Raw genomic sequence first — 15868 nt, 5'->3', positions numbered from 1 at the left:
CCACATCTAACACCTTCCACACAAGACTAATATTTAGGAATTATTATAGATCAGCATTTAAATTGGGATAAACAAATTGATTTCATAATACTTCAAAATTGTATCACTAAGGAGGCATTGAGAATAATATTGTTAGCTTTAGTACAATCATTAATACAGTAGGTCTATGGTGTAATTGGGGTGGAGTAGCATCATCTCTGCTTAATCCAATAATTTTATTGCAAAGAGAATTAATAAAAACTTGACTGACCAAAAATATGAATTACTCAACAAATTTAATTTATACAAATTTTAAAGTATTAGCTATTGAAGAAATTTATAAACAAGTTATAATTTACTAACTTACTACCACAGAAATAGAATAATACATAAATCTAATCGACATGAATATCGTACACGAAGACCAAAGTCTACTTTCCCATTAACTGAGCCTAAATGTCATGTGCAGCTATTAAACATGGTGCTAGTTTCGGCCCAAAATTGATAATAAACTTAGAAATCATTTCCAAATTTGAAATATTTTAAAATTGAACCTTTTAAAAAAGAAACCTTTAAAATCATTCATGATATAAAATATTAACAAATGTATGTATTTTTTTACCTTCTTATTTCTGTCGACTATATTCATGTTTTTATTGAATGTCACTGGCTTCTGTCTGATTGTCAATTGGACTTTAACGTAACGTAGCAACACGAGACGTCAGTATTTAAGGAAGAATAGTCGGGGAAAAAAAAATAAACTGTGACTCACCCCTATTTGCAAAGTTAATTAGTAACAGATGAGTTTACTTTTTTGGAATAATGTATTACGTATATTAACATTACGTAAATAATACAATAATAACAGAATAGCTGGCTTTGTTCAGGACCTAAAATATTAATATAAATTAACAATATTTTTCAAACTATTCACGACAACACACAGATCCACAGAATGCCACTATGCGTTTTTTGTGAACATACTGTATCATCTATACCATCTATTCATGTCCATACTGTGCTGTACTTTGTTTATTAGTAACCTTTACTGTTGTTTAAACAAAAATATTATTTTTGTGTACTGTTATTGCAAGTTATCTTGAACCTTACATCCCCTAAGGCTCAATTGCAAAAACTCCCTGACTAAAGATCAACTTTGATCGAAGATCTAAAAGTGAACCGAGTTCAGACACTTCTTCTATTGTAGAAAACTTTTCTGCGATCAAATTACCTTGGTTCAAATGCAATCTAAGTTCACGTGAAAAGGATTTGGCAACATCGCATAAACAGGTGAAATACGTGATGCGCGGACCGTGTTATACAGGTTTGTTCAGTGTTGCCAATCTAGCGACTTTAACTCGTTTTCAACAACAATTTATTTTAACTTTTATATTGCTTAAATAGGGATTTAGCGACCTTTTTAGCACCCCATAGTGACAAAATTTAATCTTTCTTTGTTGATAATGAGAAATCTAGCGACTTTACAACTACTTTTTGGCGACTTTCCGTACACTCTGTTGGAGACACTGTTTTTTTTTTTGCAATGTAAATAATGGCGGACAATAAGAAGAAGGTGGACTGTTCTCCAAGTTGTTATCATGTTATGGTGTTTCATACTGCTAAACATAATAAAGCTTTATAAAACGACAATTTTCGTTTAGTAATACAGTTAATTGAACATTTATGAATGTACCTATCATATCCATTAATAATTAATGGTTCTTATAAACATAATATAATTATAGGTTATGTTATTTGATACTGCTGAACACGATAGAGCCTTATAAAATATAAGATTGTTTGTGTATTAATACAAGAAATTGAAAGAAATATATGTAAATGTACCTACCATATTCATTAATATTAATAATAATGGATATTTTATTTGCACAATCTGTCACTCGTATATTTCAAACAGAAAAGAAATAACTGAACTTGGATCATCTAACTTAATCGGAGAAATTTCTTCTGTCAAAGTTGACTTTAGTTTGAGACAAATTAATCTCAGATTAGACTTTATACAACACAAAATTCCAAGTTCAGCTAAAACAAGGATCAATTTAACCTCTGATCTAAGATTAAATGGTTTATACAATCGAGCCTAAGTCTGTCTTTCGAACTGCTCGGTATGGCATGTACTCATCAACAAAACGGCATGGCAAGGATACCCTCCCCTCGGGTAACGTGACTCTTTTCAGAAAACGTTGATTCTTTCACTTTCCGGCTCCCTACTGTAAAAGAACTTCGTTCAATACAGATATCATCTCACGATACTCCGGTTTTGAGAAGAGAACATGGTTTCGTAGCAGGTTTAATTAACCTGTAATGAGTAAGTATTTAAATATAATCATGTGTACCGTCCTCCTCTCTCATCCGGGCTGGGGAGCGGCAATGTAGAAGTTACTACAGCTATTGATATGCATTATATAGGCCTACATGATTTAAACGTACAGCTCATATGTACATATCCTTATAACAATATTTTACAGGCTTATTATTTGAATTTACATTAATTTACAATTATACACAATCCATATCCCTATTATTGCTGCCATTATCTCATGGTCCAAAATTATTATTTCGTCAATGGCGTCATCTATTCGGAATTATCTTCTTAATCGTAGGTACTGCTTTCTAAACAAGATAGAATTCTTCGATTGTATCCCGAATTACATGTTGATCGAAGTCGTCCACTTCAACTTTTCACAAGTCCTAATTCTGGAATGAAATAATATGTTTTGCAGAACTATAACAAAATAATAATTTACAACATTAATTCATTATGTCGCTCACAGTACACACACTATTGTACATAGCTATTATAGCAATAATGTCTAAACATTACATACATATTCTTTCCCGGAGGAGTGTGAGGTTCATTCGGTTGTAATTCAGTATTATTCTTAATCCTCTTCACGGAACTAATACTTCTGCCAGAGTATTTAGCCGCTCTCTCATATTCCTTATCAAAAAGTTCCAGCAAACATTTGTTTAATTTTTCCTCCTCGCAACACTTAGGCCTAATAAATTAGTAAAATTGTCACTGCTTTTGTTGCAATTAGTAATTAGTATTCAGCGGGGCCAACCAGCACAAAATGGCATTATCTCGTAAACGGTTTTAATTTGTGAACCCATGTTTACTATAAAGTTTTTGCTTCTCTTTATTTTTAATTTTCATTACTTAATTTTTGACCATCACTTTTGAAACACCCTGTATGGAACCGTGTCTGTAAAGGTCCTACCTTGTCAGAACGGAGTTTGTACCATTGACAAAACTGATGAAAACATGCCAACATATACCCAGTTAGTACAGTAGAGCGGGGCAAATATAAACTCCCGAGTTGGAAGCAGAATCTCGAATTTAGTATTCAAGCGACGATTACTGAAGTGTTAGCGCAGTATTCCTTCCCCCATAACAAGTGACGAAATATGTGCGGCGTGCTTTCAGACTCCATCTACATATCTGTTCGTATTTCTATGCGCGGGTCGAAGTTTCCATTACGTGTACAACGCCTACTCCGTATATGTCGACATCACAAAACCAATCCAAGCCATGTGTTTAATATTCTTACTACTAAAGCCCGGACGTACATCGAAGCCCTGGTATTCCGTAAAGCATAAGATCTCAAAGATACACATTTTCACTTCCTTATATGAATGTAAATCTGTGGTCGGTTGCTTGGTTGACTTTTTAAAAATTTATTAAATACAACATGATCCATTACAGAAGATAACACTTACTTACTTACTGGCTTTTAAGGAACCCAGAGGTTCATTGCCGCCCTCACAAAAGCCCGCCATCGGTTCCTATCCTGTTGCAAGAGTAATCCAGTCTCTACTATCATATACCACCTCCCTTAAATCCATTTTAACATTATCCTCCTTATACTGCTTGTTTGAGGCTTGAAAGTAATGTAGTTTTCCCTAAGATAGGTTACTAGCCTTATCGTTAGGTAGTCCAGTAGTGGGGCTGCCACTTTTAGCCTCTGGACAGGCTTGTAATGCAGCATTTCCTCTGCATTTGATGAAACAGTTATACATGCTGAAACTTTCCTTCTGGAGTGTCAAAATGGCTTTAGAAAAGGAAGATCATGTGTAGATCCATTATTTAGTATCAAACTATTGTTGGAAAAAAGAAGAGAATTTAATTTAGAAACCCATATAGCTTTTATTGATTTTGTGAAAGCTTTTGATAAAGTCCGAAGAGACCTTTTATTCGACATATTACAAGAAAAAAATATTCCAAATTTCCTATTCCAAAATATAATAGAAATCTACACGGACAGCAAAATAAGTGTCAAAATAAATAACTGTATATCCGAAAGAAAATTAGTTAATAATGGAGTTCGACAAGGTTGTCCACTATCACCAACTTTATTTAATATTTATATAAATGAAATTATTTTAAAATGGAACCAAATCTACACATCAGGAATCAAAATAACCAGTGATCTAACATTAAATACCTTACTCTATGCCGATGATCAAGTCATAATTTCCAATTCAGAGGATAATTTACAAAGAGGATTGTATACATTAAATGAAATATTAAAAGATTTTGGGATGGAAATTTCAGCACAAAAATCAAAAGTAATGGCATTTTTAGGACAAGACCCAGTGAGAAGTAAGATAATACACAATAACCAATGCCTCGAACAAGTGCAAAATTTCAATTATCTGGGTTGTGAAATATCTTATCAAAATGAAAAAGATGTGAACAAGAAAATTACCAAATTTACACAAATTCTAGGAATAATAAACAATACATTAAAAGCTAAATTAGTACAAAAATCTACAAGAATAAAAATATATAATACACTAGCATTACCCACCCTTCTATACGGAAGCGAGATTTGGACATTAAAGAAAAAAGACATGAACAGAATCAAAGCAACGGAAATGAATTTTTTCAGGAGAACAGCAGGATATACTCTTTTAGACCGAAAAAGGAATGAAGAAATTTTAGAACAATTAGAAGTAGAGTCAGTAGAAGAAAAAATCACCAGATACAAATTCAATTGGCTAGATCATGTAAGAAGAATGGAAAATTCAAGAATCCCAAAAATTATGATGCAATATAAACCTAGAGGACATCGTCGACCAGGAAGACCGTTAAGAAGACTGCTAGATGGGGCCGAAACAGGTCTACAGAGGCCTAATTCGTGAAGGATGATGATGATGATGAACATTATCCTCCCATCTACGTCTCGGCCCCCCAAAGGTCTTTTTCCCTCAGGTCTTGCAACTAACACTCTATATCCATTTCCAGGTTCACTCATACGTGCTACATGCCCTGCCCATCTCAAACGTCTGGAATTAATGTTTCCAGATATTATTATATTAGGTTAAGAATACAAAGCATTCAGTTCTGCGTTCTGTAACTTTCTCCATTCTCCTGTAACTTCATTCCTCTTAGACCCAAATATTTTCCTAACCACCTTATTCTCGAACACCCTTATCATCTGTTCCTCTCTGAAATTGAGTATCCAAGTTTCAAAACTATGCAGAACATCCGGTTTTATAATGTTTTATAAATTCTAACTTTCAGCTTTTTTGACAGCAGAGTAGATGATAAAAGCACAGTCTAGTATAAACAGTCACGAAGCTCAATACGTAGTAAATATGCATCCATAGATAGTTGCTAACCATTAGGATCGGTAACATCGCCTCATTACAGATAATGTGAAATAGTACCGGCACAGTCTATTGTTCCTAGCACGCTCACAACTCAAGCTTCGCGACTGTATATACTAGACTGTGATAAAATCTTCTCATCCGAATAATAGCAGGCATATCCCATATTTATTCTGCGTTAAATATCCTCTCGAATGTCATTTATATTTGTTTCTGTTGCTCCAAGATATTTGAATTTTTTCATCTTTCAAACGATAAATTTCCAATTTTTATATTTGCATTTCATACTATGTTCAGGTCACAAGACATAATCTTATACTTTTTCTTCTCAGGATTTACTACCAAGCCTGTCTTATTACTTGCTTCAAATAAAATTCCCGCGTTTCCCATAATCGTTTCTGAATTTTCTCCTATCATAGTCACATCATCCGAATAAGCAAGCAACTAATGTAACCCGATCAATTCCAAACCCTCTCTGTTATTCTGGACTTTCCTAATGGCATATTCTAGAGCGAAGTTAAAAGCTAAAGGTGATAGTGAATGACCTAGCTTTATTCAGCAGTGAATTGGAAAAGCATCTGACAGAAACTGGCCTATACGGACTCTGCTGTAAGTTTCACTGAGACAAATTTTAATTAAACGAACTAGTTTCTTGAGAATACGAAATTCTCTTCTCAAAATATTATTGGACACAATTTTGTACGAGTCAAATTTAGGATAAGAGAGGAAATGTCGGAAGGAAGTGAAATTATTCTAGCAATATTTGTAGATAAGTTACCGCATCTTTCCGTGTCCATGGAGACCTCTTTCTTTTGAGTGTGGCTTAGCCTACAGGTCCTTATGAGAAATGTAGGTTGCAGAAAAGTAAGGTAATAATCGAACTAGGAGGAACATTACATATGTACAGAGATATTATTTTAGTTTTACTTCAACTTTTATTGTACCTGAGTTTTTGAATGTACTTCACTCCCACCCCTTCTACTCCCACCCCTCCTCCACACAGAACCAAGGCCGCAGTACTGAGTTAGTGATTATAGTACGTTTCAGAAATATGTTCGTGTTTTCCAGTGACGAAAACTACCAATATTGAATCATATTTTCGCACAGGTAGTGTCGTCCGTTTGCATACGTCGCATCCCGATTTCCCCCCACCTGCTTCTGCTCGCTCCACTGTAAAGACTAGTGGCTGGGCTTTCTTAGCTCTTTTCTGAAAACATTAATTTCTGTTAGGAATTAACTGGACGTCTACGTAATATTATGCAACTGTTTAAAATAACTTAAATAAAAAGGCCTCGTTAAGTAATTAACTATCACGTGGTTCCCCACCTTTCTACGATCCTGCGACATAACCACTTGGACTGACAATAGATAGCATGTATGAGTAATTTTATCTGTGCAGTCGGGCAGAAATGAAGATTGAATTTACAGTACGTAAGGTACTCTTTTAGAGAGTAGGTACAGAATTATTTCAACATGAGTTACTAGTACGAAGGACGAAACTGGTAATTGGGATTAGGTACAATAGTCTATAGTGCGATAATAGGCACAAAAGGACTGAAGCCTGTATCGAAATGAACGGCCACCATTTTCAAAAATGTGTTTAAATATCCATATTACGATTATTTTTCAATTTAACTTCATTCTCTATATTGTACGCTGATGTGCTGTAGACAGTATAATATACACTGCATAATGAATACGTCCACATGGATAACTGAGTTCGTGAGTAAAATACTTATTGTTAATACTGTACTGTATTTTGATTAAACAAAACCTAATGAAAATTATCACACTCAAAATCGCGATATTTCCTACTTTACGTAAATGGATGAACTACTTTTCTTCCCTCCTGTACCTAGTAAAGTGATTTGTTTGTATTTTACGCCAGTATCATCGAACTCCAGTCGTGGAAGGAGGTAGCAAACGGAGTTTCTGGGTCTCAATCATTAATCCAAAGGTATAGCCAGGTTAATATTAAAAATGTTAGTAAAAATAAAATGATGTCCCTGTATATATAGTATTTGTGGACCTAGAAAAGGCGTTTGCTATGGAATAACGACTACCGCGTCTGGTCGTGAAATCAGATGGCCCGGGTTCGATTCCCGGTCGGTGCAAGTTACCTGGTTGAGGTTTCTTCCGAGGTTTCCCCTTAACCCAATATGAACTAATGCTGGGTAACTATCGGTGCTGGACTTCGGACTCATTTCACTGGCATTATCACCTTCATTTCATTCAGACGCTAAATAACCTGAGATGTTGATACAGCGTCGTAAAATAATCTACTTAAAAAAGGAGTTTGACAGAGTGGATTGAAATAAACTGATGGGGATCCTGAAGAAAATTGGCGTGGATTGCAAAGAGAGGAGGCTGTTTAGTAATCTTTATATGAAACAACGCGTCAAAGTCAGGATAGGAGAAGAAATGTCAGAAGAAAGTGAAATAGGGAGAGGAGTACGACAAGGATGTCCTTTATCACCTACACTGTTTAACATCTATTTGGAGGATTTGGTGAAGAACTGTTTCCAGAACATGGGAGGAGTGATAGTAGGAGGAAGAAGAATAAAGTGTACAACATTTACCGATGATATGGCGTTGTTAGCAGAAGAGTAAATAATACTAAGGGATATGCTGCTGGAATTAAATAACAGCTGTCAGCAGCATGAAATGATAATAAATGTCAACAAGAAGAAAACCATGGCCATAGCACAGTCTAGTATATACAGCCACGAAGCTCAATACGTAGTAAATATGCATACATAGATAGTTGCCAACCACTAGGAGTGCCACTATCGCCTCATTACAAACAATGCGAAATAGTACCTGCACAGTCTATTGTTCCTAGCACCGTCAAAAACTAAAGCTTCGTGACTGTACATACTAGACTGTGGTCATAGAAAGAAAAACAGAGAAGGTTAACGTGCGAATACTAAATGAGGCAGCAACTTCAAACACTTGGTGTGTACTATAAGCAGTAACATGAGTTGCTGCCAGGAAGTCAAAAGTAGGATAGCAATGGCAAAGGAAGCTTTTAGACAAAGGAGCAACTTCTGCGAACCTCTGGGAAAGGAACTAAGGAAGAGACTATTGAAGTACTCCGTATGTAGTGTGGCATTGTATGGGGCAGAAACATGGACATTACGACGACGTGAAAAGAAGCGAATAGAAGCATTTGAAATGTGGATATGGAGAAGAATGGAGCGTGTGAAATGGACAGACAGAATAAGAAATGAAGCTGTGTTGGAAAGAGTGGGTGAAGAAAGAATGATGCTGAAACTGATCAGGAAGAGGAAAAGGAATTGACTGGGTCACTGGCTGAGAAGAAACTGAATACTGAAGGATGCACTGGAAGGAACGGTGAACGGGAGAAGAGTTCGGGGCAGAAGAAGATATCAGATGATAGACGACATTAAGATATATTGTCATTGTTCCTGCAATAACTCCTATGTGCAAAATATGATTTTTTTTAGTAGGAAGAAAGAACACATTTATTCTTCTATGACAGTAGTGCATAGGGAATTGTGAATACTTACATTTTCGAAAGAAATAAATATAAATACATATAGGAGACTAGCCTTACCCGTGCGCTCCGCTGCACCTGTTAGAAATAAATATAAAGTAATTACGTAATTAAAATAGGACCTTTGATCCAGGGAACAACTTTTACAACAGCGCAAGATAATCTGCTTCGCTCATTACCCAATTTTTTTTGCATTGCATTTATTGCATATATATTTTATGTATTTTAACACGATTCAATTGAGCATAGTTAAAATTTGAATTATAAAATAATAGATTGCTAAGCTAACGTATTATTACTGCATACTAAATCAATACACTCTCGTTGTTCGTTAATTCTCTGAGATTAAAATGAGTGTACATAAATATTATTTTAAGAAATACAGAAAACGAATGTACAAAATAGCCTATCAAATTTTCTGTGCATAAGAAGCTATTTTAATCTTACCTGTTCTCGATTTACTCAAACGTTACTGTAATAACATTATAGCATTATGTCCATCTAGAGAAACTACACTTTCCAATGGTGAAATAATAATTAATTATACAAATCGGTTAATTTAGCTTCTGATATTACTTCATACAAACACAGAAACATTCTCTGTAGGCTATGTTTAATAGCTTTCGATTGTTGATGTCCAAGGCCCCTGTTTCGATTGTTGTTGTCCAAGGCCCCTTATAGACGAAGTCATTTGTTCTTAATTCATTGCACCGTCTTAGATGGCATTATTTTAATTTTAAAACTCATTTATCTCATTAAATATCAGTCCTATCAAAATTTTGTAAAGAATAAAACTTATCGGAAATCATTTTTGAAGAAACTTTTGTTATGTAACATTTTTCACAGAAATCAATAATAAGCAAGATATTTCGATTTATTTAATTCTGGCCCCCTTATAACCCCCCTTTTAAATAAAGTATTTTGAATGCCATATAGCCTAAAATCTAAGTTACAACGAACAATTTATATTCCAATTTTCATATAAATCGGTTCAGCCATTATCGCGTGAAAAGGTAACAAACATACAGACAGACATACGAACAAAAATTTCAAAAAAGCGATTTTCGGTTTCAGGGTGGTTAATTATATATGTTAGGACCAATTATTTTTGGAAAATCGAAAATTACCAGAAAAATTTCGGCTACAGATTTATTATTAGTATAGATGACAGTAGTGCATAGGGAATTGTGAATACTTACCTTTTCGAAAGAAATAAATATAAATACATATAGGAGATTTTATTATTTGCTGTATCACTATTTAAGTTATTTAATAGAGCAAACATCTGAAAATCGATAAATATGTCACATGGGAGTTATTGCCGGAACAACGACGATATACATCATATTAGGAGACAAAAAGGAAGGCAGAAAGTAGGAAAGATCGGAGGAAACTAGGTTTGCAGTGGGCACTATACACTATGAATGAATGGGTTGCATCAATTAAATACAAGTAATAATTTAGTTAATATCCAAGTGGTAATGTTCTCTGTAAGTAATCCTGCAGACCGGACTTCGATTCCTGGTTCGTAATAATAATAATAATAATAATAATAATAATAATAATAATAATAATAATAATAATCATCATCATCATCATCATCATCATCCTTCACGAATTAGGCCTCTGTAGATCTGTTTCGGCCCCATCTAGCAGTCTTCTTAACGGTCTTCCTGGTCGACGATGTCCTCTAGGTTTATATTGCATCATAATTTTTGGGATTCTTGAATTTTCCATTCTTCTTACATGATCTAGCCAATTGAATTTGTATCTGGTGATTTTTTCTTCTACTGACTCTACTTCTAATTGTTCTAAAATTTCTTCATTCCTTTTTCGGTCTAAAAGAATATATCCTGCTGTTCTCCTGAAAAATTTCATTTCCGTTGCTTTGATTCTGTTCATGTCTTTTTTCTTTAATGTCCAAATCTCGCTTCCGTATAGAAGGGTGGGTAATGCTAGTGTATTATATATTTTTATTCTTGTAGATTTTTGTACTAATTTAGCTTTTAATGTATTGTTTATTATTCCTAGAATTTGTGTAAATTTGGTAATTTTCTTGTTCACATCTTTTTCATTTTGATAAGATATTTCACAACCCAGATAAATGAAATTTTGCACTTGTTCGAGGCATTGGTTATTGTGTATTATCTTACTTCTCACTGGGTCTTGTCCTAAAAATGCCATTACTTTTGATTTTTGTGCTGAAATTTCCATCCCAAAATCTTTTAATATTTCATTTAATGTATACAATCCTCTTTGTAAATTATCCTACTACCTAACGATAAGGCTAGTAACCTATCTTAGGGAAAACTACATTACTTTCAAGCCTCAAACAAGCAGTATAAGGATAGATAATTTGATGAAAATAATAATAATAATAATAATAATAATAATAATAATAAAGGTGCGCCTGATAAGGCATTTGAGATCTTGTTTAGATCCATTCTTTGCGTATTCATTTATTTGTGCACTTTGTTAGATGGTATCTTTCACATTTTAAGTCGCACAGCTCACATACACAACTTTCACACGGTTCGTGGTAACTTTTTGTCTTGCACAACTTATGGTGAAAACCATGTATCGCGAAGCGGGTTATTGCATGTCTTTGAGTCTGAGTTTCTTCAGTCCAGTTCCTATCTACCATAGCACCTGTGGCGTAGAAATCGGGGTCTATCGTACGGCGTTCATCTTCTCTTGTCTCCAGGAGGTCTTTGTAGGGTTGTGTCGATTGCAGTAGTATTTGCAGTCTGATGTCTTCTACGTAGAAAGTTTCTCTGGCCATCCCGTACACTAGTCTTGAAGGTGCGTTTCCTCCTATCCCTAGTGTGCTTTTGAGAAAGCGTGCTTTGACTTTCTCTATTCTCTCTAGGTCGGTGAGGGTTAGTTTTTCCTGGTACGTAATATGAACATATATCACCCACTACCTGGAGAGCATCGACTGCTGTTTCGCCAGTGATGTTAAGCTGACCACGAGAAAGAGGAGTATGGTAACTTGTGCTTACCATGTAGTTCGAATATAAGCAGTGGCTGAGGAGACAAAAGAGCTTAATACGTTTAACTGGTGTTCATGATTACAATATTGGTTCACCGGAATTCCCACAAGAAATCCGGTGTGTTTATCTAATGTGGACTTTATTGTTTCCTTCGAGGATATGTGATTGATTCGGCTACATTGTGGAAGAGTGATAGCCACGTAATATTCGTCGGTAAATAAATATTTCCCTCTTGTCATTTCATTTGAAAATAAAAGTATCAGATAACATAATATTAGTCCTAAATGTTTACGTAGGAATTGCAGTGATTTTTAAAACAAAATGTTTAACCAGTGAAACAGATCAGGTTGCAGTTCATCGATCACTATGCAATAACATCACTCGTACCTATTGGGATAAAATGAGTGAATTTATTTATTTATTTATCCATGACCTTAACAAAAAACATGCGTTTAATAAATCAAAAGGGTGGGTTTATAAACTGTAGAGAGGGCTACATCATATAGGAATGGGATGGGTGTGGGAAAAAGGAGAGAATAACAGGAGGAATGTATTGCGTAATGTGAAGATGCGTTTAATTGATATCGAGAGGCAAGAGGGGTGAAGAAGGGATAGTGACGCGAAACATACAGCCTCTCCTATCCAAATGCCATCCTCACCTTCCCGTGGTCCACCCTGTTTCTACCAACGAGGAAATGGCGACCGAGTCACAGCGGTATAACTGTTTCATCAAATGCAGATGAAATGCTGCATTACAAGCCTGTCCAGAGGCTAAAAGTGGCAGCCCCACTACTGGACTACCTAACGATAAGGCTAGTAACCTATCTTAGGGAAAATTACATTACTTTCAAGCCTCAAACAAGCAGTATAAGGACAGATATAAACCTAGAGGACATCGTCGACCAGGAAGATCTTTAAGAAGACTGCTAGATGGGGCCGAAACAGATCTACAGAGGCCTAATTCGTGAAGGATGATGATGATGATGATGATGATGATGAGAGGCAAGAGATTGAGCTCCAATGTTCGGAAAATTCCTCACTACATTTACAATCAGATCTCATGCTTAACTGGGGGAGGCGTGACTACATCAATTCTTGTAACAAAGACAGCAGAGCAGGTTTAGCGTGGCTAAGATTGGGGGCATGGTAGGGTAATAAAATTGTCACGAAGAAGGAGAGCGCCTTTGTCCAGTGTGCGGAGAAAAGGACTCCTGGACACATATTTTATTACAGTGTGTCGAATTGGGACATATCAGGAAAAAAAATATCTACCACCCTCGATGCTAAGTCAGAATAGGAGTTCGCTTGTTTGTCTTGACCTCATGGGGAATAGAGAATGGGAACAAAAGACTGGATTGTTCCTCTTGAAGGCGAGACTGATTAGAACTTCAGCTGTTGAAGTTTGTGATGCGAACTGACACTTTTATGCCTGTTTAGGATAGGATATATTATATAATGTGTTTTGTTTGTACCATTTTTATTTTAATCTGTGTGTTCTTTACGAGAGTGGTTGGATCTAACTATAGGTAAGGGGGGTGAAACCTACAAAGTAGGACTTGTTTTAGGAGCAAAGCACGTACGGTCAGAAGACCCGTGCATTGGATTTAAGAGAAAATTGTGATAATATAACATCTTATATATAATATTACTCAATAAATCCATCAATCTAGTCGACCTGGTTGGCTAGTTGGTATAACGCTGGCCTTCTATGCCCAAGGTTACGAGTTCGATCCCGGGCCAGGTCGATGGCATTTAAGTGTGTTTAAATGCGACAGGTTCATGTCAGTAATTTACTGGCATGTAAAAGAATTCCTGCGGGACAAGATTCCGGCACATCCGGCGACGCTGATATAACCTCTGCAGTTGCGAGCGTCGTTAAATAAAACATATATTTTTTCCATCAATCTATCTACTACTAAAATACTTTTGCGTTTGTAAAGTAGGCTTTTATTCAACATTACTTTATTCCACTAGTGAAGACTTTACCTCACAGTTCATTAGTATTTTCCTAGCACTCGGGCACACATCTATACTTTTCCATTCAACTATTACCCAAGAAGTTACTAGAAGTCACTACCTCTACTTCTTTATTACCATTTCTTAAATCTACTTACACTCAATCTCCTTCTGCTTTCTCTACCTACTAGTACTACTACGTCGTAATTTGTGCATTGCATCCATATCTAATATGTATTCCTTTTTAATTTTTTAATAATTTACCGTTTGGGATGCGAGGAGACTTGAACCTGCGAAGGTGGGTTTATAGGATTTAATAACAACATGCCTTAAAACACGCCAGAGTCAACAGAGCTAAACAGACACGATATTCCTCTTATGTTTACAGAAGTAAAATGTGAAATTATTTTAATCACATTAGTCCCGTGAACGTTTCTAAATAATCCCTGAAACTTCAAAAAGATGAAAATACACGTTTAAAATGAAAGAAAATATATTAAAATGATATATTTAATTATGATTAATTGTTATTTATCCAACGCCTTAGATACCAATCTTCATTATTCATGGCCTCCTACATCATGACCTACCTAGTACACGTATTGATTCTAAAATCCATGCCATGATATCTGATTATATGAAGACTTATTTTCAACATATTTTCTTTTATAAAACAAATTTTTTTTAATGATCATGGATAAAATTACGTATGGTACTTGTGAGCGTGATCTTCATTGCGTTAGTGCTTAAATCTTTCCACTCTCGCAATAAAGATACACTTACCTCACAAGTACCATAAATAACTATTATTTATTTATTTATTTATTTATTTATTTATTTATTTATTTATTTATTTATTTATTTACGAATATAACAGGCAAAGCCCAATTTCAATAGGGCGATATGTTTAGAGTATTACCACAGTCTAGTATATACAGTCATGAAGCTCAATACGTAGTAAATATGCATCAATGGATAGTTGCTAACAACTAGGATCGCTAATATCGCCTCATTACAGAAAATGCGAAATAGTATCGGCACAGTCTATTGTTCCTAGCACCCTCACAACTGAAGCTTCGTGACTGTATATACTAGACTGTGGTATTACTGAACCATTTTACTTACATCTTCAAGGGTGACCAAAATTGTTTTTATCGTGATTTTGACCACTGTGAGATGTGGCGACGGGAGGTTACGTGATACTGGAGGAGGTTACTTTCGAGAACTATACTATAGAAAAGCCAACGTATTATGGTAGGAACGATCATGATTTTAAAATCAAATGTAGGAAACATAAAACGGATGTACGTAAATTCTCATTTTTAAATAGAACTATAAATGATTGGAATGACCTACCTGCAGCGGTATTTGAGGGCTGTCCTTCCTTAAGGAGATTCAAGAATAATTTAAAAAGTTGTGTATGAAGTGCAGATTAAAATTAAGGTGACATTCAACATTTAACTTTTTAAGGTGACATGTATTTATCTAGCCTGACGAGTTTACTTCCTTGGTTTGAATTGTAAATTATTTAAAAATAGCGTGTAAGAGGGCCTTAAACTAGAAATGTTTAGTTTAAATGTAGTTCTGTTTATAAGTATGCATAAGAATGCAATTATTTGACTTATTTGAACTGTTGTATCAGTGAAGCGAGGTGAGTCAGTGAAGTTATGGTTTTACAGTGCAGTGAACAGTTCCGATCAGTGATAATTTATAGCGTCAATGAAATGTGTTCTATAGTGTCAGTGAAATGTGTTACAGAGTGTCAGTGAAATGTGTGCTAAAGTGTCAG

General features: G+C 35.1%; 1 protein-coding gene across 1 annotated transcript in view; it reads right to left on the bottom strand.

Moving 5' to 3' along the window:
- The window catches only part of LOC138696342 (lachesin-like), a 731117-nt gene that overhangs the window by 565733 nt on the left and 149516 nt on the right, over positions 1 to 15868 (bottom strand). The window lies entirely within an intron of this gene.

This window comes from Periplaneta americana, chromosome 1, assembly GCF_040183065.1.
Source record: "Periplaneta americana isolate PAMFEO1 chromosome 1, P.americana_PAMFEO1_priV1, whole genome shotgun sequence".
NCBI lineage: Eukaryota > Metazoa > Arthropoda > Insecta > Blattodea > Blattidae > Periplaneta > Periplaneta americana.
This window is presented reverse-complemented; position numbering and strand designations above follow the sequence as displayed.